Here is a 25,476-nt window from a genome sequence, read left to right on the forward strand (position 1 = left end):
GCAATTTGGCTTTAATTTTTTGACTGGCAGTTTTACTATTCTTTTGGTAGGTTGTCAGCTGATTTAGTGACAGCTGGTAACACCAGCTACAAAATATATTTTTAAACGAAGATATTTAATAAGAACTCAGGTAAGCTGTTGTCTTGTGTGGGGTTTCTATATTAACTATTTCATCAGTGGAGGAACAGATTATGTAGGGCAAAAGCAGATTAAAAAAAAAAATCAAAGACCTTTTTGTTTTTAAATAGTAACCATAAAAAGAGTTAATTTAGGGGCCAGCTGTCTATGCTGGAATTCTGCTTTCCTTGAAATTGTATTAAGTATTTTTAAAAATATAAGCCAGTTTAGAATTTTAGAAAGAAAATTGTTTGGGTCTATTCTGCATTGAATTTTGGAGCTAAAAAGGATCAGAGAGACCCTGTGGTCTATTTAACTATTGAGCACACTGAAGTAAGGAGGTAAGTGGGTGGCTCCTGGGCACACAGCTGTAGCAGTACAACCTGTGCTGGAACGCAGCTCTTTCTATGTCATCACAGACTATTAGCTCTCTGCTTATCATTCTGTGTGCATCTACACTTTCTATTACTTTATCTTACTGCTTACCAATGGGAAGGAGCAAAATGCAGAATTTTCGAGTTGGAAAAGATCCATTTACTGATATACATTGCATAAGTATTTATTTGGCTACCCTCTATTATGTGCCAGGCATTATGTTAGTTATTATGGAAACTCACATAAATCATTTCCCTGACTAAAGTTTTTATAATTTGGGGTGTGCAAATGCACACGTGTGTGTGTGTGTGTTGGTGCAGGGATGGGCATGGGGGTTGAGAAAGACAATTGCCAAGGGAGAAAAGCAATTCAGGAAGTACGCTGAAGTGTTATAGGGGATATAATATGAAGTCTATCCTAAGGAAGGAGGGTGCCCAGAAGAAGGTGGGCTTCAGGCTTCAGAATCATCCAGGGAGTTTTAGTTCTTAAATCAAAATACACCTTCCAGGGCATATCCCAGAACCACAACATTAGAATTTCCAGAGCAGGTGGAGAACCAAATTTACATTTTAAAAATGCTTCTACATTGTTCTGCTTTTCAGCCAAGCTTGCCATCCACTGTCTATTCTACCCAGGGCTAAGGTGGCTGGCAGATCAGGAAGAATTTATAAGAGCAGACGCCTCTTGCATGAAAATTTGGAAGCTAAAGAAAGCATTTCCAGGCAGTCAGAGACGACCTTTGTATTAAGTCATTCTCACATTGCTGTTAAGAAATACCCGATACTGGGTAATTTGTAAAGAAAAGAGGCTTAATTGGCTCGCAGTTCTGCAAGCTGTACAGGAAGCATAGGGCAACTGCTTCTGGGGAGACTTCAAGAAGCTCCCAATCATGGCAGAAGATGAAGGGGGAGCAGGTGTCTTATGATGAAAGCAAGAGCCAGAGAGAGAGGGTGGAGCCCGAGAGAGATCTTTTAAACCACACACGTTTAAAAGATTAGCTCTCATGAGAACTCACTGACTATTGTGAGGACAGGACCGAGCAGACGGCGCTAAACCATTCATGAGAAATCTGCCCCCATGATCCAATAACCTCCCACCAGGCCCCAACTCCAACACTGAGGATTACATTTCAACATGAGATTTGGGTGGGGACACAGATCCCAAACATATCAACGTTAGACCTAGTTAAGTCCAGAGTTCCTCGCCCAGTCATTGTCCCCACCAGGCCATCTCTGACAATCCCTGGCAGAACAAAAGCTAATGGGTGACCATACCCAACACCCTAGCTGAATGTTTTTCTCTGATCGGGAACCTGAGTAGTCAGCAGACAAAAGTACCCGGGGAGAGCTCACAGGACCAAGGTGTGGGGGTGGGAGAAACCTCTTCCTAAAATATTGAAGACCTCACTGGCATTAAAAATAGGTCTCCCTGGAACCTGCACAATTCCTAAACAGTTGTCTGCGTTCCATTGCAAAGTCATGGCAAAATGAGAAAATAAAGGATGATAAGGTGAATTTTCCCTAAAGTTTAACTGATTTCGTTTTTAAAACTCGAAGAATGCAAAATGATAGTTAATAACATTTTTTATGTCCTTTATTTGGAAAAATTAAAAGCTATCAACCATATGTCAGTCTCTAAAATTTTACTGGTCTTTGAAACCCAGATGTCTGGGGACAGTCAGTCCAGAACTTCTAAACAGAACGCTTCTTTCCCTCCACTCTTATCTTGTCACTCTTTGTCCTTACATACACTAAAATCCCACTGCAGATAACCCCTGAACCTTTATAAATTGCTTCTTTTTTTGTACCATCTTAACAAACTTTGATTTCTTTTCGATTTATCTTATTCACCGTTACTATACTTGCTGAAATCAATCTGAATGCAAGCACAGTTGAAACGACTTATTTAAACTTTCATTAGAACATGACCACTTATTTGAACCCCTAAAATTGCTAGACAGAATTTCAGAGATATTAACATTTTTTTCTTGACAACAAAAGTAGAAAGATGATTATTCCTTCTCCCCAAACCAGTTTCCCCGGGAGAGCTTTCTTTTTTTGCAATCATAGTATTTGATGTCATCCACTGCTCCAGAATCTTATATCAGTGAGTAGAAGTACTTGTTTCCCTCGTGGTTAGGGGCTCAATTTATGTGGATATGAATAAGATTTACGGTGTGTAATAAACATTACTAAAACGTGACAAAAGAGTGAAGATTTAAAGACACTTACTAATTTAAGATGACATTTTAAACATTCACAGTCTTTAGAGCAATACATATTTCAGGTCTTTATACAGGTTTCCAGGCACAATGCCTATTAGGAAATGAAAATCAGCTGTGTACTTTCTCTCTCTTCACACAACTCCCCACCCCCATTTATTGCTACTCAGTAGTGACACTATCCATCAGTGTTTAGTGTTGCCTTTTTGCTCAGCACCTAGATGTTAAACAAATTAGAATCTCAATATATGAGGTGTGACCGTGAGGTCTAAAAGGAAATAGAGAAGAAAAAACATATTAAAAAAAAAAAAAAAAAAGACTGGCCACAACTTCATTATGGACGCCTGCTAGACCTCTAAGTTTTCAAGGACTGAAATTGACTTAGTGCCAGTCTTCTGGAAAATGCTGCCCAAGCTATTTTTCCTCTTACATAGGAAATTATACAAGTCAATCTACCAAGAAAACATGCCATGGAAAGTTGATTCTCGGCCAATTTTCACACATCTGGTTCGATGGGCAGTCTTTGCTCATCAGCTAATAAGGACTTAGGTGAACCCAGCTTGGTCCGGGCCAGCCCCCCATTCTGCGTTTGATCTCACCTGGATGCCGCCCTCAGCTCTGGCCTGGCACTCTTCATTCAGGGCCTCTTTTATTTCCAACACAAAATGGTCTCTTGTTGTTAAATGGTTTCTAATTTTTCTAATAGTAGACAGTAGAGTTTCTTGCTGGTTTTCAGTAAGTGTGCTTTATTTTGCCTCCCTAATTTGTTCCCAGTTGAATCTGATTGCATTTACTTGGGCAAAAAGGAGGGGCTGTGGCAACCCTGAAAGCCATGTGCTTGAAGTAGCCCTAATGATCTCATGGGGTGTTGTGTGTAATGCAAACCCCAGGTCTCCTCCACTCTGAGTATATGCCAGTCTCGGTGACTGACATCTACTTAAGCACTCAGGGCTGTTTTTCAGTGTGTGATTTACTCTCTCCCCTTTAATTACCCTGGAGATGGCAAGCAATGAATACTTGAGGCTTGGCTTTCAGGGTACAGAGTATTCCCTGGCACAGGTCACAGATAGCACCTGGTCCCTTCGGGGCCTGAGCTGATTCAGGGAGGAACCCCATTAGAGGTTCCAGGGTGGACTTATCTCTGCATGTCTAGGAATTTCAAAAATATATATCTAGGAGAGGAGTCTCTGTGGTGAATTATGGTCAGCCACAGAAGAGAATTTAACTCATTCTGAGAAGCCCATAATGTTCAACAACCCATATTATAGAGAGCTATTTTTCTCTCTTCTCACACAGCAGCACCCCATGCCCCGCACATGGAGGGCTTAATAAGGATGGTTCCTCTTCCTCCATGGGTAGCACTCACCCTAGGGGCTGCCCACATCCCTGCCACACCTTTATGAGTAAATGAGAGTTAAATCTTGACATCATTTCTAGTTCCTGTCATCAACCTGGGCACTGTTCGAACTTGGAAGAACAAGAAATGAGTCAGGGCAACACAGGTTGCAAAGACAGCTTCTTACACCTACGGGCTTTTGCATGGCCCTTCCCTTGAATGTTAGTGAGTGAGCCTGTTTCCTCTCACCTTTCTGGATGCTGCACCTTACCTACCACTGTGCAGATACATGCCTTGAGTGAGTTTTCTACCGCTGAGGGAGTTGTGGCTTGTCAGGCCTGCCTTCTTCCCAGTGCAGAGAGATGCTCGGGTCTTCCCAGTTCATCCTGGCCTCACTCTCCCATCTGAGCTAACCATGCCACTGGGAGGGCCTTTTCCTTAAAAAATGGTAATTTTCTTATATCATGGGCCATTCTATGCTATGATCTAGTATATATCTAGCACTCATCTAATATGTGTTGGTTACAAATAAAGCAAACGACTTCTTTGAAGAAAATGTCAACTCTTAAAGATACTTAGGGCTAGGCTCACCCCTTACCATGGTCTCAGACAGTCACCCTTCCTCACTCTTCCATGCCTTGGTACTTTCACCAGTACCTGGAGGCTGTGGAGCACTGTGGTTTAAGGGCTTAGCCTTTAGTATCAGAAAGCAAGTGGTGTGACCTCAAATAAACTTCTTAGTATATCTGGATCCATAAAATGAGGGTGTTACAGCCAAACAGTTGCTAAATTCCTTGGGGCACTAAAACTCTGTGATTTCACACTACCAGTGGATGTGCAGTTTGGGAAATTTGCCTCTGTTTTTCACATTGTGCTCATCTTTACCCAGTGTCTTGCAGTTAGGCACATTGACTGTTTTTCTCTTCAATTCATTCATAAGGTTGACTGGCTCCACTTGCTTTTCTCTCAAAGCAAATGAAGCTATTCAGGCTTGTGCTTAAGCGGAGGTGCGAAAGCTAGATTTTCAAAGCAAACATAAGAACTATCAAGAAGGAATTGTAAAAGTCAACTCAGATTAATAGACGTAATTTAACTAAGCTAGCTGGGCCATCGTGAAAACTTTGTAGGAACCAGGGCCCCCAAAGTGTAGGCAGAACCAGCACTAACACTTAGTGAACCCAGCACGTACAGGGTAAGGTCCCCATGTCAAACTGCTGCCTGAAAAGGTTATCCCTCCCAAGCAGGGAGGAGTGAAATTACATCATATTAAACAAACAAACAAAAACACCAATGTGGAGGGAAAAGATAAATGAAATAAAACTGGTATAATAATAATTGTTGACACTGGGTGGCAGATGATGGGTACACGGGGTCATTATTCTCTTCCCTTTACTTATGTGCATATTTAAAATTTTTCAATATAGAAAGTTAAAAAGGGATCACAGATTTAAATGTAAAACTATAAAACTTTTACAAGACAATATAGGAGAAAATCTAGATGACCTTGGGCTTAGCCATGACTTTTTATATAATGACACCAAAGGCACAAGGAAAAAAATAATATACTTGACATTATTAAAATTAAACATTTCTGCTCTGCAAAAGATATTGTCAAGAGAATGAAAAGACAAGCTACAGACTGGGGGAAAATATTTGCAAAAGACATATCTGAAAAAGGACTGTTATCCAAAATATACATAACAATGCTTTGAACTCAACAGTAAGAACACAAACCATCAAATTTTTAAAATAGACCAAAGTCCTTAACAGGCACCTCTCCAAAGAAGATATAGAGATGGTAAATAAGCATATGAAAAGATGCTCCACATCATATGGGATCAAGGAAATGCAAATTGAAACAATAATGAGATACCACTATACACCTATTCAAATAGCCAAAAAACACTGACAACACCAAATACTGGTGAGAATGTGGAGCAACAGGAACTCTCATTTATCAGTGGTGGAAATGCAAAAATGTACAGCCACTTTAGAGGACTATTTGACAGTTTCTTACAAAACTAAACATGCTCTTACTACATGATCCAGCAATCACACTCCTTGGTATGTACCCACATGAGTTGGAAATATATGTCCACATGAAAACCCACACAGCATGTTTATAATGGGCTGTCTATAGTTGCCAAAGCATGGAGACAACCAAGATGTCCTTCATTAGGTGAATGGACAAACAAACTGCGGCACATTCAGACAAAGGAATATCATCCAGCACTAAAACAAAATGGGCTATCAAGCCATGAAAAGACATGGTGGAAGTTTAAATGCATATTACTAAGTGAAACAAGCCAATCTGAAAAGGTTACATACTTTATGACTCTAACTGTGACATCCTGGGAAAGCAAAATTATGGAAACAGGAAAAAGATCAATGATTGCCAGAGGTTAGAGGGGAGGGAGGGATGAATGGGCAGAGTACAGAGGATTTTCAGGCAGTAAAACTACTCTGCAGGATACTATAATGGTGGATATACACCATCATGCATTTGTCCAAACCCATTGGATATCCAACACCAAGAGTGAATCCTAATATAAACTGTGGACTGTGAGTGATGATGACATGTCAATGTAGACTTATCAATTGTGACAACTGCACTGCTGTAGTTGGGGGTGGGTGTTGATAATGGAGGAGGCTGTGCATCTGTGGGGGCAGGAGACACATGGAAAATCTCTGTACCTTCTGCTCAATTTTGCTGTGAACCTTAAACTGCTCTAAAAAATGAAGTCTTAGCTGGGGGCGGTGGTTCACACCTGTAATCCCAGCATTTTGGGAGGCCAGGGCGGGCGAATCATGAAGTCAGGAGTTTGAGACCAGCCTGGCCAACATGGTGAAACCCTGTCTCTACTAAAAACACAAAAAGTAGCCAGGCGTGGTGGATCATGCCTGTAATCCTAGCTACTCAGGAGACTGAGACAGGAGAATTACTTGAACCCAGGAGGCGGAGGTTGCAGTGAGCTAAGATCACGCCACTGCACTACAGCCTGGGTGACAGAGTGAGACTCCATCTCAGGAAAAAAAAAAAATGAAGTCTTTTTTTAAGTTAAAAAGATTCAGCCCTGTAGCAGGTCCCACTCAAGGACTAAGTAATAGGCTACAGAAGATAGGGTGGAAGGCTGCGGAATTGATCTGGCTGAAGTCCCTGAAGGCACTAATGAGAGAGGAGGCTGGGTGTCCATCCTTCTTCCATTAACTGCTTTGGGAATACCAGAAGAGCCCCATAATGATTTTACTAACGTCAGAGGTCCTCCTAGGAGAGATGGAATTATTGCACATCATATCTAAAGGTGGACCACAAACCTTGAAATCAATTAGACAAGGTCCAGGAAATTATTTTCTTTTGCTTCATATAAGTTTACTTGACCTCATCTTCCCCCAGTGGGCAATAGTTGGTGTACGTGCCTGTGCATGTGTGAGTGCGTGCGTGCGTGTGTGTGTGTGTATTTGTGCATGTGTGTGTTTTGTGGGTTTTTCCATGGATGTTTTTAATATGGGCTCTGGAGGTTTGCTGCAAAGCTAAATTGGGTGAAGAATGAAGACTCGTGGTAAATATTTCTTTATGTGCCTGTTTCCTTGAATAGACTGTGACCTACTGATTTCTATATCCCCTGACTTAGCTAGCACAGGGCCTGCTGTCTACTAAGGGCAGAGGGAATGCTGGTTGAATGGGGTTAGAATGATACTAAACAATGGGGTTTACCAGATGTGCCTAGAGGAAACCAAACCCTCGATGCAACCATGCTGACGAGAGCACACATTTTAGATTCAGACACACTCAGGTTCAAATCCTGCTTCATACAAGGAAACCAGGTGGCACTAGTTCTGTGATCTTGTCTCTGTGTCTCAGTGATGGGGTGGGTACCTCTGCTGAGCTACATCGTAGCATTGCGGTGTGACCATGAACCAGAATATAAACGTGCTTTGGGAATAAAGTTACATTTAAATGTATCATATAATTGTAAACATTTTAGAGATAAGTGTAAGAATTATGTGCAGTTTTTAAAAAATGGAAGCAATTTGTTTCAAAATAATAAATGTCCTAAGGTAATTTTTAACCAAAAGTCATAGCTATTTAAGTCAGAAAGTCTCACAATTGCTTAAAATTAATGATTAATTAATCATTTCTTGCCTTCTCAATTGAAAATAGAAAGGTTAAAAATCTACACTGGAAAACACACTGGTGAATAGGCAAGAGGACTGCACAGGAGAGCCTGATAGCAGGAGCTGAGCAGCTTTGAGGTCTGTGGCCAGCATCAGCTGCAAAAGTAGTGCCGTATTTCTTCACTCTTTTTTCTGGCTAAATATGTATTTTTTTCAACTATCTCTCTAATACCATAGGAAAGCTCTAAATGTCATTCTGTTTTTCTTAAGAGAGAAAAATAAAGCACATCTGAGCTCCTATCCCAGCCCCTTGCCAGGATTTTGGGGTCAAGGTAATCTCTCCCCAAGGCAGGAAATGGTATTCCAACCCTTAAGAGCAGCCTAAGCTTTCAAATCCTTGCCCTACTGTGCCCACCTGGAGGCTCCCAGACCTCCCATGCATCAACCAGCCATGGCCAAGATCAAGGCTGGCATATTGTGTTCCACTAGTCATCAGTGTATCTGACTTGCATTTTAGGTACCAGCTCAGCCACAGGTGGGAAGAGCATCAGGTGGGCTCTTGGGGCCCTGATTCCAGGCCTTGGCTCTTGGATGGCATTTCCGGACCTGGCCTGGGCCAGACGGGAGCCTGCTGCTCTGAAGGGGTGAGTCCCAGGTTTGGCAACGTCCACACAATCTGACTGAAGAGCCCTTGGTCCTTAAGCAAACACCGGTGGAAGCCTGCAGTACTCCCTGTGGGCCTGTGGTGGTTCCTGTGCCTGTGGGAAGTAGAGGGAAAAGCAGGAAGAGTGGGCCCTAGAGACAATGAGCCTCTTGCTTTCTGTTGTCATCACTGAAAGGAAGGAGGGATATCTAGGGCCATGTCATCCATACACAAGGTGCTAAATGTGACCTCTTCATTGGACAAACATTAAGATAAATGGAGGGCTATCCTCATAGCTATAACTTGTGGATCAACCTTGGACACAGCTTGATGACTGGAGCCCAAAGCTGCTGCATGTACCAGGCTGTATCCGTTTGCTTTAGGGGTGGGCTCTCCCTCTTTCAGCCTCATACTATAGATCCTGGGGGAGGGCAGAGGAATTATGACTCACGCTGGCAGCTCTAAGGTATTTGGAGAAAGGCACACAGGGTTATGAATGACCTTTTCACACCTTTTCAGCCTCCCAGCCAAGCCCCACTTCCAGGCTCCAGGAAGTCCTGCAGACACAGAAGGAAGTCCTAGACCAGTATCAGTTGTTCCCAGGCAGTCAGAGACTCCCTGGAGTGAGCAGTAGAACCCTGTCTCAAGTCCTTCCTCTTCAATGCTTTATCACTCATCATGTTTGTCTATAGTGTGAATAGAATATTCAATCATTTATTTACCCACTGATTTATCAATTATCTATTAAACTCTTTCTGTGTTCAGGTGTCAGACTCTGGGGGAAGGATAGTGAATGAGATATCTCTTTACCTTCAAGATCTTTTTCAGGTCAGGGTGTGTGTGTGTGTGTGTGTGTGTGTGTGTACTGGTTTTGTTTGGTTTAGTCTGGTTTGGTTCGGTTTGGTTTGGTTTCAATTCTTTGTCTCAGTGCCCAGTGAGATAGATGCTTCTTTGCCTTCATGGTCCTTCCAGGTCAGGAATTTTGTTTGTGAGTTGGTTTGTTTATTTGTTTGGTTCAGTTCTTTGTTGCAGTTCCCAGGATGGTGGCTGATCCTGAGTAGTTGTGCAGTGCATCTCTGTTATTACTAATGAAAATGGCCAGGCCCACCCGCATGGAGCGGTGGACCCAGGACACTTCACGCCTTATGAGACTCATTCTCTGCCCCCTTCACTTTCCCTAGAAGGTAACATCTAACCAAAATGAACAACAAGAAAACCTTAGGATAGAAACAGAAGGACATTATCCAAAGGGGCAGCTTGTACCCAAAGTGCAGGTGAGGGAGCATGCGGTGTGGGGACAAGCAAGGAGAAGAGGTTGTTGTAGACCAGCAGTAATGATGTTCTTGGTATGTTAACTTTTCTTGGTATGGGAACTTTAAAACCCTTTCCACAGGTTTTAATTAGTACCTCCCACCTCCTTTCCTCAGTCCCCTCGCCCCAAAGTGGTTTTAACTGCCTGGTTTTAAAACATCACAGGGCACCAGAAAACCCTTAGACCAGGATTGAACATTCCTTTTTCTCAGCCGTAAGAGAGGACCCAGGAGCCAAAAGAAGCCAGGAAGCCCCATCTCCTCTCTCTGCCATCGGCAGCAGCGCTGCTACCCAGGCAAATCCTTTTCCTCCTGTTCCCCAAGTGAGGGCTCCTGACAGAAAGCCAGAGCTGAAGATTAAAACAATGGCATGGAATCCTACACCTCTAATTGGACGAAACCAGAGAAAAGCATCGGAATGGGGCAAGAGGACATCCACAGAGCAAGAAGGCACAGAGGCTGGCTTCGTAGCTGAGCGCCCTTGAGTTGTCTCCTAACTTTTCTGTCTTGTTTCACAGTTCCCCACCCTCACCCCATAGGCGAGTCATGAGGATCAAAGGAATAATCCATGCAAAAGGCATTTCCAAAGTTCCTGCCTTAATTTTTTAATCTATAAAATGGGTAGAGTAACAGCATCTACCTCATAGGGTTATTGCAAAGGTTAAATATACATAAAGCATTTAGAATAGGGGCAGAGTTAAGAGTAAGCATCTATGGCCAGGCACGGTGGCTCAGGCCTGTGATCTCAACACTTTGGAAGGCCGAGGTAGGTGGATCACGAGGTCAGGAGTTCGAGACCACCCTGGCCAATATGGTGAAACCCCATCTCTACAAAAGATACAAAAAAATTAGCCGGGCATTGTGGTGGGTGCCAGTAATTCTAGCTACTCAGGAGGCTGAGGCAGGAGAATCGCTTGAACCGGGGAGGCGGAGGTTGCAGTGAACCGAGATCATGCCACTGCACTCCAGCCTGGACGACAGAGGGAGACTCCATCACAAAAATAAATAAATAAATAAATAAATAGTAAGCATTTATATAAGATTTATATAAGCGTTCACTATTGTAACAATCAGGTCTGGGCAGGGCACACATAGTGCAGAGAAGAGTTTAACTGAAGAGTTATTTAATGTTGATACTATTTACACAGGTGGTAGCAGGTTTCAGGAATCAACGAAGCATGGTGAAAGGACTAAGAACTAGCCTGAGGCTGGAGCTGTGCAAGAGGCCAGGCAGGGACTGGAGGAATGAACACACCAACCTTTCTCTCCTCCCACCTTCTGATCTCCTCTCTGTGTCTCCTTTGCCACACCAGCCAGAAGCAGAGGGCAAGTGAGCCCACATGAAGCAGTCCATGGGGTCAGTATTGTGGGGCATAGAGCTTGGATCTGATGGAGGAGAAAAAACAAGATAACTAGCACAGCTATTCTTAGGAGTGAAGTTGGCATTAGTATTAATATTAGTATTAACCATTGCAAATTAATATTATTGCTATTACCATTGTGTATCTCTAGTAATAGGACCTGTTTCTTCTATTATAGATTTGAGTTTTCTGCTTTGTGTATATTTTATTTAATGGGGCCTGACTTTCTGTTTGAAGGATTTGTTGATGTGGCTCTTTTCATTTGAGCAGCTGTTGTTGCCAATGAATTAAAGAGTAACCAGGGCTCAAAGCGACTGGAGTCTGGTCCTGATTTGGAATCCACTGTGTGGAGCCCATCCATCCTCAGGAACCTCAATTTCCTCTATTATAAAAAGGAAAAAAAGAGTTATAACTCTTACAGCAGAGTTGTAAGAAAGACTACCCTGCCAGAACTGTTCAAATATGAGGAACTGGCAAATATAAAATTCTAAAATATTTCTTAATAATATGCACAAGTTCTGACTTAACAAGCATGGCATATTGTGACTACCCTGTTAAAAAAATCCGCTGATCATTTTTCACAACTTATTTATTCTTGGTGCCTATTTCCTTTCCAAGAAAGGAAAAGGGATAAAAGAACTTTAACATCTTTTTTCGTTACCCAGTGCTTTTTACATTATTCCTGAAATTCACTTCTACACGCAGAATATATTTAGGAGTCTGCCTTCTGATTTAAAATATATATTTATACATATCTAAATCATTTCCTATAGACTTTTTAAGCATTTTGTTCATCTAAATGTGTATGTTTCTGCTGTAATTGAAATTCCTAAATAGTCACTTTCTGAACTGTCAAAATTGTAAAGCTGTTGATGGGTGCAGCTCTGGGGTTTCCATGGCAACTACTTTCATTGCCTAGGAGATGCTGGTCTGCTGATACTATCACTGAACTGGCTCAAATCTCAAAAACTTGGCGGTGCCCAAAAATGTGCAAGCATGTACTGAAAGTTTAACGGGCTTTTATTTTTAATGGCTGGCACCAAGCGTGGCCTCATCAGGGCTTGGGAAGAGGCAGCTCTGTTTCGAGGTTCTTCATTGTGTAGGGGATGGGAGATTTGACAAGCATGCTAATACTACCAGATCCTCTTTGGATGGTAAGCTTTTATGTGAATAGCTCCCAAATAACACTACCATCACTCACTAATACTGGGACAGAAATTGAGTTAGGATAACAGAACCTGAGTTCCCCCATGAGATAACAAGATGCTTCTGAATATAAGTCAAAATTGGAGTGTAGACTGTCTCACAACTCTACTGTTTTTTGTTTCTTTTCGTCTTTCTTTCTGTTTTCTCTTTTTGTCCCTCTCTTTCTTGTCTGAGAGGCTGGGATGCTGAGGGCTGTAAACATCATGCTTTGTTACACACTTTCGACGTCTGCTCAAATGTGGTGCACCATTTCTAAACCACCTCCTGTTAAACCGTTTGTGGGAAAGTTACATTAAAAATAAATCATTTCATGATCAGCAGTTTTATTGGTGCGTGGTCAAAAATTACCCAGGGAGAGAGAAATCATTTAGTTCACCCTTTTTTTCCTGTCTAAGGAACTCGAGTTTCTTCTAATTACATCCGGAGGATCATTTAAACAGGGTGGTCCATTTTAAAGCAGTCACATTTAAATCTACTTTGCATTAAATGAGCTTGCTTTTAGATGAGTTTGGCTGGCTCAAGAATACATCACAAAATGCAAATCTGATGATAAATAAAGCTTTGGCTACATCGTAGAAATGGGGAGCATTTCAAAAAATGATGTTAGCACTGACTGCTAAGTGAAATGGCATTCCCTGAACACTCCTCATATTTTAAACATTTAAATGTATGCTACTAAATCAAATATGTCCATTTAATATGTGGCAATTTGTAAGCCACACAAAATAAGATGAGGTGCTAGTTTTTCCTCACAAGTTAACACGGGTGAAAATACAAGGGTGGAATAGGGCTGTGAGAAGTCAAAAATAGGAGGAAATGGTTCTGCATACTTATTTGAGGAGTGTTTTCAAGTAGCTAGCAGGCAGAATGTGAACTGCTGTGTGCCAATTATACCACATCTCCCTGGGACCTGAAGCTGTTGAGTTGATGCCTTCTTAGTCTTGGCTCCTAGAAGAAGCTAGAAGTCACGAAGGGGTAGAATATTAGTTATGACTAAAAATACTTTAATGAACTGTTGAAACAAACATCTCAGACTTTATACATGCATAAAACAAAAGATTCGTCCCTTTGAAGGATTAGCCTTGTTAATACTTTAAAGTATTACCCTTGTTAGCCAAAGCGATTATTACAATGATCCCGCTGCCATTGTTCAGATGTTTGAATGCCAGTTTCCATTTTTTTAAAAGACTGCTTTCAAAGACTGCGACGTGTCTGTGGCACATATTTCTTTCTTTTATTTGTATTGTACTTTAAGTTCTAGGGTACATGTGCACAACGTGCAGGTTTGTTACATAGGTATACATCTGCCATGTTGGTTTGCTGCACCCATTAACTGGTCATTTACATTAGGTGTTTCTCCTAATGCTATCTCCCCCCTGCCCCCCCTACCCCACGACAGACCCCAGGGTGTGATGTTCCCCACCCTATGTCCATGTGTTCTCATTGTTCAATTCCCACCTATGAGTGAGAACATGCGATGTTTGGTTTTCTGTCTTTGTGATAGTTTGCTGAGAATGATGGTTTCAGCTTCATCCATGTCCCGGCAAAGGACATGAACTTATCCTTTTTTATGGCTGCATAGTATTCCATGGCGTGTATGGTCTGTGGCACATATTTTTAATTATTTACCAAAACTTATTCTTTCTTCTTTTGTATTATGTGGAAGCTGAGTATGTGGCTTCTATAATAGTAAAATGGCATTTGTGCACATGGCTACCCAGCTGGTGACTACCAGGCATGGCCACGTGACTAGGTTCTTAACAGAAAATAGAAGTGCTGTGGGTCATTTCCAGACCTGGGTACAAAATATTGCACATGAGCTCTCCATGACTGTTTCCATCTCCCAGGAACCATAGGAACCCAGCATTGACCTAGAGGATGGCAGCTACTTTGATTATTATGCTGATAATACAAGAAGCCTGGGTCCCTGGATGACGGCATGAAGTAGATCCACCCTGCCAACCGGGTTCTCTCTTTTTGAACTGGTTACAAGAATGTAAGTTTCCTTTTTCTGTAAATACCACTGCACTGTTGGGTCTTTGGGTGCAGAGTTCCAAAAAACATGTAGGTAATGAAAATGATATCTTTAATGAGAAACAAAACCTAGTTGGAAAAGTAAGTCCTCGTGTAGATGTTTAGGAAGGAGTTTCATTAATTTATAGTTAGTTATTGTACTAGGCTCGCCAAGTGAGTGAATCAGAAGGGCACAGAAAAGTACCTGGAAAGGGCTGACAGGAAGACAGGCAAAAGAAACATTGGAGAAAACACGATCAAAATTAATCTGGTCCAATATTGTAATTTTTTAATACAGGATATGTTGCTCTAAACTTTCTATGTTCAGCCTCACTTCTACATTCTTCTGCATATAATAGAATCCTACCTAACTGACGTGCATCTGGGAAGGACAGTTTGTGAGAATTTGTTGCCAAAATACTCAACTTTCAGAAGGATCTTGATGGGTCCATGTTTCAGTTAACTGCTGCTGTGCAACAAACCGTCCTAAACTTAAAGTTTAGGCTTAAAACTGTAATTTATGGCATATCAGAATGCTGCAAGTTGACTTAGGGCAGCAAGGATGGTCTTCTACTCCATATGGTATAGCTGGCATCACTGGTCTGGCTGCATTCAGCTGGGAGCTTGGCAGAGATTGGAACTTCCAAGATGGTCTTTCATCCCTCAGGCTCTCTCTCAATACAGTTCCTCATCTTCCAAACATCTGAATTTCCTAAAAGCATGACAGCTGACTCCCAAAAGGAAGCATTCTAAGAGAGAAAAATTAGAAGCTGCCAGTTCTTGAAAGGCTTGGGCTCAGAAGTTTTAGAATGTCACTTTTGGGAGTCAAAGCAAGTCGCATTCAAGAGAGGGAAAAATAAACCCACCTCTTGAGGTGGCGGACAGCTTACACCTACAAAAAAGGAAGGTGGTGTTGTTGGCCCTAGTTGGAATGCCTACTACAGACATTATACAGAAAATAACTGGTCATTATCTCCAGTTCCTGGCACACAGTTTCAACAACCCTTGGACTTTCCTGAATGATAGAACTGTCTCGTTATTCATAACAAGCCTCTTTCTACCATACCTGAGTTTATGCTAATAAGGTAACTTATTACAGGGCTCCTAGATAGCTTCAGGATGGGAGCTGGTCCCCAGATAAACCAACCACATGACTGAAGAGTTAGAATTTCAACCCCACTCTGAACCTCTGGGGAAGGTAGAAGGACTAGAGGTTGGGTTCAGTCACCAAGACCCGTATTTACATCAATCATGTGTATATAATGAAACCTTAATAAAATGCTGAAACAGGGAGGCTCCGAGAATTTCCTGGTTTGTGAACACATCATGTGCTGGGAAGGCAACACACCTGGATTCCGAAAGGAGTCCACAGAAGCATGGAAGCTCTGCACCCCGCCTCTACCCCCAAGGCCTTGCCCTGTGTATCTCTTTCTCTTGCTATTCATCTGTATCCTTTATAATAAAAGGGTAACAGTAAGCATAGTGCTTACTTGAGTTTCATAAGCCATTCTATTGAATTCTTAAGCCAGAGGGAGTTGTGGGAACCCCCAAATTTGTTGCCAAGTCAGACTGAAGTGAGGGTAGCCTGGGGACCCTCTTTGTAGCTAGAATGTGAGTAAGGGCAGTATTGTTAGGGATCCTGCCCTTTAACTTGTGGGTTCTGATGTTACATCGGGGTAGTTAATGTCAAAATGTATTGAATTGAATTGTAGGACACCCAGTTGGTGTCAGAATTGCTGTTGAAATGCAGCCACCAAATGGAATCACCTTGTGGCTGAAACGAAGGTTGCAGAATGCAGAGGGCTTGGATTAATTTACTTACACTGGTATTATCCATGTGGCTCTCACAAAGATTTAGTTTTCTCATTGTAAAAGAAAAAATACCTATATTCAGGTCTAATATGCAATTTAAATACACAGGGAAAAAAAACACCTTATAAACTGAGCAACACAAAGCAAATATTAGCAACTATTATGGGCCAGATGCTAATATAAAAACAGAAATTTTCTTTATAACCCAACAAGAGCACTGTGGCCAGATTTTTACCCATTTTCAAGTCAAGTTAGAGAAATAATGAATGTAGATTCCCAAAGCTGAAGATATAAATTTGGTCCTATGTATCTTCTGTGTGCATGTCTGGGATTTTTTTCAACCAAGTTTTTTCCATTCAGTTCCAGGCAGAAACTTGACAATTTCTTCTCATGAATCATCTTTCTATGGCACTATTCCACACCCGGCAGAAAAATTATGTGAGGCCACGGTCTTTGCTGGCCGGCACTCAAAGAAAACATGCAAAACCGAACTCCATGTGGTCTTTGAGCCATCCCTCAGATCCTGAATTCCCTCAGCCCTTGAACCTGAGTCGGGTTAGTGGGAATCCCAGCTGGGTGCCAGGGAGAAGGCTGCTCTCAGGACCCAGCAGAAAGGGATGGGATGGAGCAATGTGAGTAAATGAGGGACATCTGCTCCTGGGATTTTGCTGCACCCACTCATCGGAGGTAAAATGAGCCTGTAACATTTTTAACAATTCAAGGATCTGGTGGACAGGAAGCTGATCTCTCAGGTCCAGTATGCGTCGGTCCAAAGGCAGTTGAAGATAGGTAAGATTTTATAAAACAGCACAACAAGGCAACAAGAATATATTGTAGACAAACTGTGTGCCTAGGATCCTAGGGATTAGAAAATATGTGGAAAACATCCAACAACTTAATTCCAGCATATATTAAGTACTTCCTTTTCACCAGCACAGAGGATGCATGACATATAGTTTCATATAGTCAAGGCACAGTCACTGATAATACGGTTTCAAATGTTCTACGTACACACACACACACGCGCATACATACACGTTAGAAGAGATGATCTACAATGAGTATAGCATGTTTACATGCTTATCATGAAGACCTTACAAAGAAAACCAAGAACAGTTCCTCAAAACTCCATGCACAGCTTCCTCTTTGTGGATCCTGACTTCAAATGCTAGGACTAACTAGCCAAACACTCAGCGAGTCAGAGCTGGTGTGCAGAGAAAACCATTTCTCTCTTGTTAAATGACCTCGCCTCATCATAAAACCTTAAAAAGAAAGCTTCCAGATCATTTGTCTCCATCACAAAACTTATAAAAGTGAGATGGAAAAAAAAGTTAAATTATTTTGGCTCATAAGTTTCAGATGGAGTTGTATATTTCCCTAAAGGGTCAAAAATAGAACATTTATTAAACGACGAGTTATTCAAAAACCGGCACAGGCCCCAGTTGTCTTTCAAAAGCTCTGATTTACTGCATATTTCTCCCTTGAGAAAGGCCTTTTTTAAATGTTCATTTCCATTTTAAGAGACTGTGGGCTTTGATCTGTTGGGAGCATTCTTTTTCTTTCCCTGACTGGGGCCTGTCGGCTACTCAGGCCTGTGTTTTTCCACGGCCTTCCCCAGCATTCACACAGCATCTCCTGCATCTGCGTTCACCCTGGTTAATTTGGAGGTCAGAACTGGTGAGTCCCTGTAGCAGGTGACACCAAGAACCAATGAGCCACATTTGCTCTTCACAACTCAATAAAGATCCTGCTTCCAGGAGGCAAGAGAAAGGTGAGATGGGCTTGGGCATTCCTGCATCCTGCAAAAGCTGTCAAGTTCTACTTTAAAGTTCATTTGAAATTTCATAATAAATTTAATCTTGTTACTCCAGGAAAGTCAAGGCACAGTCACAGTGATATTAAAATGTCTTTTGCTTTTGAAAGAATCATGCCCTTCTTTTTTTATTTTTTGAGACAGAATCTTGCTCTGCTGCCGAAGCTGGAGTACAGTGGGACGATCACAGCTCACAGCAACCTCAAACTTGCCATCCTCCTGCCTCCGCCTCCTGAGTCACTGGGACTACAGCTGCACACCACCACTATACCTCACTACTTCATGTATTTTTTTTTTAACTTTGTGTGGGTAATATCAATATGTACTTGGAGTCTGCTGGCTACGAGTTTTTCTATTCCAGACAAGTTGGAAGATCAGGGTGACATGGGTCATTTTTAATATCAAAGCTGTTGCCCTGCTTTGTTTTCACATCACACCACTCTTCACCCTCTGGCCCCACGAGGCCTTAGTGCAAATTAGTAAAATCCTCCCCCTTGAGGGACATATACAGGGCCCTGCCACTGTGTCCATCTTGGTGAGACACCAAAGGCTGGGTTTTAGTTCCTACTTGCCTTATACACACTGTTGTACCTATACTCCCACTTTGATCCCCCTGCCCACAAGTGCCCAAAATACACACACACACACACACCCTTTGAAATCACTGGAGTAGCACTAGATGATTCTTCCAGTGCTAAACAATTTACTGTTTACCCACCTCTTCCCTTCCTCCTCTCTTTCCTCTTCTCATCCTCTTCCTCTTCCTTTCTCTCTCCCATTCTCTCTCTCTTCTGTAATAATACAGTGAGTGTTTATGTAAGTTTCAAATCCAGCAACCTGAAGATTCACCTCCAATGGCACAGGGCTGGACTGCACTCAGAGGTGGCTGCCACCCAATCGTCACCCAGCATTTTATCACTGGGCTATTCTATTCAAGTGTATTCCATATGCTAAGCAATTGTTCACAGAAATAAGATAATGGAAAGAACAGAGACAGAATGAGCAATGGGCAGAGTCGGGCCTGCCATGGCTTTTACGGCCGTTCTTCACAGGTAAATGACACATACAGGCTTAAAAAGTAGCTCTCCCTTTTTTTGTAGCCCATTTTTGTTTGTTTGTCAGATTACATGTTCAATCAATTGCGACAAGCCACTGCACCATGTGAGGCATCGTGCAATCCAGCGTAAACCCAAGACTCCACGGGCAGAAAGGAAGCCATCCACACTGCCCTCTAAGGGCCGTTACCCACTGCAGAGAGAAGAGGTGATCACAAGGGATTTTTTCTCAGCTGACTTTCTGTGGCAGGGAGGGAAAGAAATTGTGTTCTCCAGGAGAAAGTGGTTTATTTTATTTTATTTTATTTTATTTTATTTTATTTTTGTAGCTGCAGGCAATCTGTGGATAAGTGGGTATTACCATCCTGGTACATCTCTAATTAATAAGATCAATTGCCACTGTATTTTCTTTTACAAACTCATTTAGATATGTCAGGGCTGCAATTATTTTGCGAATGATCTGTCTTTACGCTTATTCATCTTTCCTCTTCCTCAAGGAGCAAATAAAACTGTCAGCTTAAATGCCCTTTGAAGTCTGTTTTAGATCCTTGATTGAGAATTAAAAACAAAGCTCTCTAGCCTAGTGCCATTTCCAGGGTCAAAGTTCCTGTCCTCAATTGCTTTGTGTGTATGTGTGTATACACAGGCACGTGTGTGTATTGATTTCTGTTTTTAAAAAGGTAACATGCTGGCTTTTGAATCTCGATGTTGCACCCCTTTCCTTTCATCTCCTTAGATCTGCAAGAACTCTGAACTCATAGATCATGTCAAAACTGAGAAGCACTGGACAGTCATTTTGCTTATCTGCAGTTTCGCATTTCTGAGAAGAATCTCTCTCCATATGGACATTATCACTTTTGTTATAATCTTGAGAATGGTTAAGGTAGCTTTGATCACCAGTTTCGTATCTCCTATGATAATCAGAACCAATGGAATGTGCGGAAATCCATCCCTATTCCTAAGGATTCCTAATGTCATCTCACCAGGTGGGATGGTTTTCCTGCTCGAGTCTGCATGCCCAACTCCAACAGCTTCGCCCAAGCTTGGGGACAGGCTTCATCCAGCACCCAGAACCTGTGCGGTTATTTGGCCCCTCATTGAGAAGCCTCTCACGGATACAGACAAAATTAACTTGGTCATCCCTGCAGCGCCAGAGGGAAACTTCTGGACTCTCTGTTTGAGGAGTGTACGTGCAAACCATTTCAAGAAGAGATTTCAACCTCTTCTTGGAGAAGACTGAGGCTGGCACAAGGCTAACAAATCAAATAAACTGCACCGAGGCAAAGCCGCCGTCTCTCCCAGGCTGTACCCTGCCTGCTTCTCCCATCCTGCCTTCTGGCCGATTTGTCTTCAAGGTTTTAGCATTATCCCTCTGTTGACAAATGAATGCTTTTCTGGAAAATGAGGTATTTCCAGAAGCGGGCGGACACTGGCTGGAGCGCCGTAAGAGCTCTGCCTCCCCCGATTCGTTATGTGAACGGGAAAGGCCTGGAGATTCTGCACGAGCATTACATTCAAGGTGATGATAAATGGAGTCTGGCTGGGCTGGTAATAAGGGAATTTCTAGCCAGGTCCTGTCTAGACCATGGTTTGTTATGGAGGGAAAGCCACAAAAGGGGGCTATAGTACCCCGTTCCTCAGAGAAATTGTCCTCAGGGAGAGCCAGGCACATTTCCAGTCCGAACCTTCGTCCGGCCCCTCACTGAGGCCGCTGTAAATAACATTAGCCTGTCTTTCAGCAAGCTCTGGGAAGCTTATAAACCGAACACGGTTTTTGTTGTCTGTAGTTGTGCATTAAGCTCAGTACTGTCAAGTCTAATTATTCTCATTAAGGTCTGAAAGTTTTGGGGATTAATTAAGCAGAGAGCCAAAGCTTATGCAGAACAGCAATATTTTCCCCCTGAAGGATTAGCCCGTCATTCTGATGGGGTTTTCCTTGAGCGTTGCCCATTACTTTATAAGATAGCAAAGTGTGGAGCTCATATAATATGGATTAGAAATCGCCTACATTTCACATGTGCTATTCAGCCATGAAAATAAGTCCTGGCCCTTGTGCCTGTAACCCGGAAGGCTCACTAATGAGAACCAGGCAGTGGGGCTAATGAGAAATTCAATATGTGCCGTCTCTCCTTCCCATTTCCCTTCAATTTACTTTCTACAGGAGCCGATATGTGTAGGAAAAGTCTGGGTGGATGCTGGTATTCTCCTCTTTGCCTGGTGGGGATCTTAGAAATTATCTGATTCTAGTCCTTCTTGCTATAGAGGTGACAACTGGGATTCAGCAACCTGCTTAAAGGGGCCCAGTTAATGGCAAAGCTACTTGAAGAGAAGGTGACAGGAAACTTCAGGAGGTGTAGACAATCACTGGGTATGTTAGGATGCTGAGGGTCCTTAATCTTAGGTTTTGGCATGATGGAAAACGCCGCAGAAATGAGAAGGTCCCACAATGAAGGGAGGGTGCTGGGGAGGACCTAATTTGCAGGCAAGCCCCAGCAACTCTGGCGCCCTGCTTGGTAAAGGATTTCAAGGCTTCCTGGAGAAATGGGGGTAGGGGGAGGGATCGTTAGGCCCTGGCACCCCAGATGTAAAGAGGAAAGTCAGACGTGGGTAATCACCCTGTCTTCACCCAGCAGCTCCAGTTTTCACCAAAGCAGAGGGGGCACTTCTGCCTTCCGTCTCCCCAACTTCACATCAAGGCGCCATTGCATGTGATGGCTCGGAATGCAGTCTTCCTCCCTCCTACACTCCCAAATCCATGCCTTGTTTATCTCTTTAGAATGGATCCCTGATGCCTGCCCACCGCGCGGCTGGAGAGGCGCCAGCATCCCCAGGGTGGGTCTGTGATGACTGATGGGGTCCACCACCTCTACCCCAGACCCTCCCACACCCAAAGACTCCCTCTGCCCAATGAAGTCCCCTTCGCCCCAGCATTCCTGCACCCGGCACATCCCAAGGGTGGCCCGGTATCCTGCAGGTGGCAGGAGAGAGCACCCTCCTCAAACACCAGTCTGATATGTAGCCAGGAGGAAGCAGGCGGTCCTCAGTGTACCCTCTTTTCTTGTCTCTGGAGAGCTTGTTTTAGCTCCTTAAGATCTCGGAAAAAGTACAGGTTGTAGAGGCTGCATTCTCAGGGCAGAACCATGTCCCAAGACAACTGGTTAGTGAGGCCAGGCGTGACAATCATAATCGGAGCAGCAACTGTGCAACAGCATAGGCAAGGGGGGCCGAAGGTGCAGCAGCCACCACCATTATAGTCGGACTGGGCACCATTTCCTAAATGTCACACGTCCTTCCAGCCCCTTGATCTTTGCTTATGAAAAGTGTCATTCCCTCTACGATCCTCTAGAGCTCTTTGTAGGTTTTTGTTTTCCAAACACTGTACTTGCTTCTTTGTCTGTCTCTCTATGAACTATGAGTCCCAGAGGCCCTCGTGGTCCTCAATTATCTTTGCTTCACCATGGCCTGTGCCATGGGGCTGAATGTTTGTAGTCCCCAGAATCCATACGTGGAAGCCTTAATCCTCACTATGCTGATACTAGGAGGTGGGGCCTTTGGGAGGTGATTAGGGTTAGATGAGGGCATGAGGGTGGGGCCCTCATGATGAGGTTAGTGCCCTTGTCAAGAGGATGAGACACTAGATCCCTTGCTTCCTCTCTGCCTGCAGTCACCAATGAAAGGCCAAGTGAGGACATAACAGAAGCCATCCCTTCCCAGAACCTAGCCATGCTGGCACCCTGATCTCTAGCTTCTCAGCCTCCAGAACTGTGAGAAATAAATGTTTGTTGTCTACACCATCCAGGTTGTGGTCATTCATTATAGCAGCACAAACAGACTAAGACAGTGGGGAACCGTGATTGTTACATTATAGGTGCTTAGCAAACTTGCTCACTGATCAGCTGAGGTCTCTCCCCTGCCATTAAACAGTGAAGCAACAATTAGTTAGCAAATGCAATTTCAGCTTCTACTGAGGGAAAGATAATACACCAAGCAGTGTGAAGAAATTTCTTTGCAGAACCAAACTAAAGGTCCAAGTTACTTAACACAGCATTAGTTTTTCTAAAATCAGTATGTGTTGTTATACATGCAAGCCTAATTAATCATATTTCCAGGGTATACACTGAATAATCTGAGAGAACAAATCAATTACCTAAATTCGTGGTTCTCATAATTTGAAGTAGTCATATTTCAAAGTGTATGTTTTAAATCAGAACTGTTGAGCATGATCGATGGGGACATGGGAGGGAGGTGTGCTTTTTAAATTTTAAAGAAACTTAATTTTATAGCAACCTGCATCTGTTGATAGGTTACATCTGTATCTTTTCAATGTTGCAAACATATAAGGCAAAAGAAATATTTTATAAATAATTCAACTAATTGACAGTCTGTTATTTCTTTGTGGGTTTTGTTTTTGTTTTTGTTTTTTCGTTTTGTTTTGTGTTTTGAGACGGAGCCTTGCTCTGTCACCCAGGCTGGAGTTTAGTAGTGCGATCTTGGCTCACTGCAGCCTGTGCCTCCCAGGTTCAAACAATTATTGTGCCTCAGCCTCCTGAGTAGCTGGGACTATAGGTGCGTGCCACCATGCCCGGCTAATTTGTTTTGTATTTTTAGTACAGACAGGGTTTCACCATTCTGACCAGGCCGGTCTCAAACTCCTCACTTGAAGTGATCCACCTGTCTCGGCCTCCCAGAGTGCTGATTACAGGCATATGCTACTGCCCCCGGCCTCTTTTCTTATTTCCAAATCTACTAGCAGAGGCTGTTGACTTAGTACTTCTGCCCAAGCTCCTTCAAAGGCGAAACCAAGCAGGAGGTGGGGAAGGTGCCTAGAATAAAAGGATGTAACAAATACAAGATGAGGAAAAAGTAATATCATTTTTCTTATTGCTTGTTAATTATAATAACTCAGATGTTGAAGCTTAAATATGTCTTCTTGTCTTTTTTTACTTCTTTAATTAGTTCTGTTCCATGAGCACCCCGGTTGGCATGTGTAAGATGTGCTCAGGAGTACTCAGCCAATGACACTATAGGATTGCCAGTTTTAGCAAAACTGATGTTGTAAAGCCGCTTGAAACTTCTAACATGTGTGTAGAGAATTGTCTGCACTTTAACAACAGATACATTTTCTTTCCTCTCCTAAGCTGCATTTGTGCCCATCCATTCTTGACCACATGCCTGTATAGCTGCTGTTGCTAGGGAGCCACGATGTGACAAAGGGCTCTGCAGCTCAAAGATCAGAGGGACCAGGATGCTGTGAGCAGCTGCCAGTGGGAACCTGGGCAGCTAAATGCAAGGGGCACTTTCTGGTCCCTGGCAAAGCAGCATCTGGGGGCTGCACTGGTTCCTGCCCCCACATTCCTCTCCCTCTCCTCCTCCCTCTCTTTTGTCCCCCACCTCTGCCTCCCTCTCCTCCTCCCCCTCTTCCAACTCACCTGTCCACCAGGGGCTGGGTAATGAGTGAAACAGGAGAGGGTGCCCATCAAAGTGGCTCAGTGAGTGGCTACTGCTCCGTATTGCCCCACACAAGGGGCACTTCTGATCTTTCTATATTTTTCAAGTAATGCCAGTTATCTGGGTGTTGTGTGAAGTCACCATATGTTTTTTTTTTTTGTTGTTGTTGTTTTGAGATGCAGTCACCATTTTTTTTTTTTTTTTTTTTTTTGAGATGGAATCTCGCTCTGTCGCCCAGGCTGGAGTGCAGTGGTGCGATCTCGGCTCACTGCAAGCTTCGCCTCCTGGGTTCACGCCATTCTCCTGCCTCAGCCTCTTGAGTAGCTGGGACTACAGGTGCCTGCCACGACGCCCAGCTAATTTTTGTATTTTTAGTAGAGATGGGGTTTCACCTTGTTAGCCAGGATGGTCTCGATCTCCTGACCTTGTGATCCTCCCGCCTCAGCCTCCCAAAGTGCTGGGATTACAGGCATGAGCCACCACATCCGGCCATAGTCACCATATTCTTAAGCATTGGTGACTAACTTGAGTCTTTGAAAAACACTGTGCAAGCTAAAGAAAATGTCTTTGTGGACTTCCTAGCTGCAACCTCTGGGTTAAGGGAAGCCCAGCAGGTGTTCCTCTTTCCTGTCCTACCACCCTGAAGCCTG

Source organism: Macaca fascicularis, chromosome 4 (genome assembly GCF_037993035.2).
Source record: "Macaca fascicularis isolate 582-1 chromosome 4, T2T-MFA8v1.1".
Classification (NCBI taxonomy): Eukaryota; Metazoa; Chordata; class Mammalia; order Primates; family Cercopithecidae; genus Macaca; species Macaca fascicularis.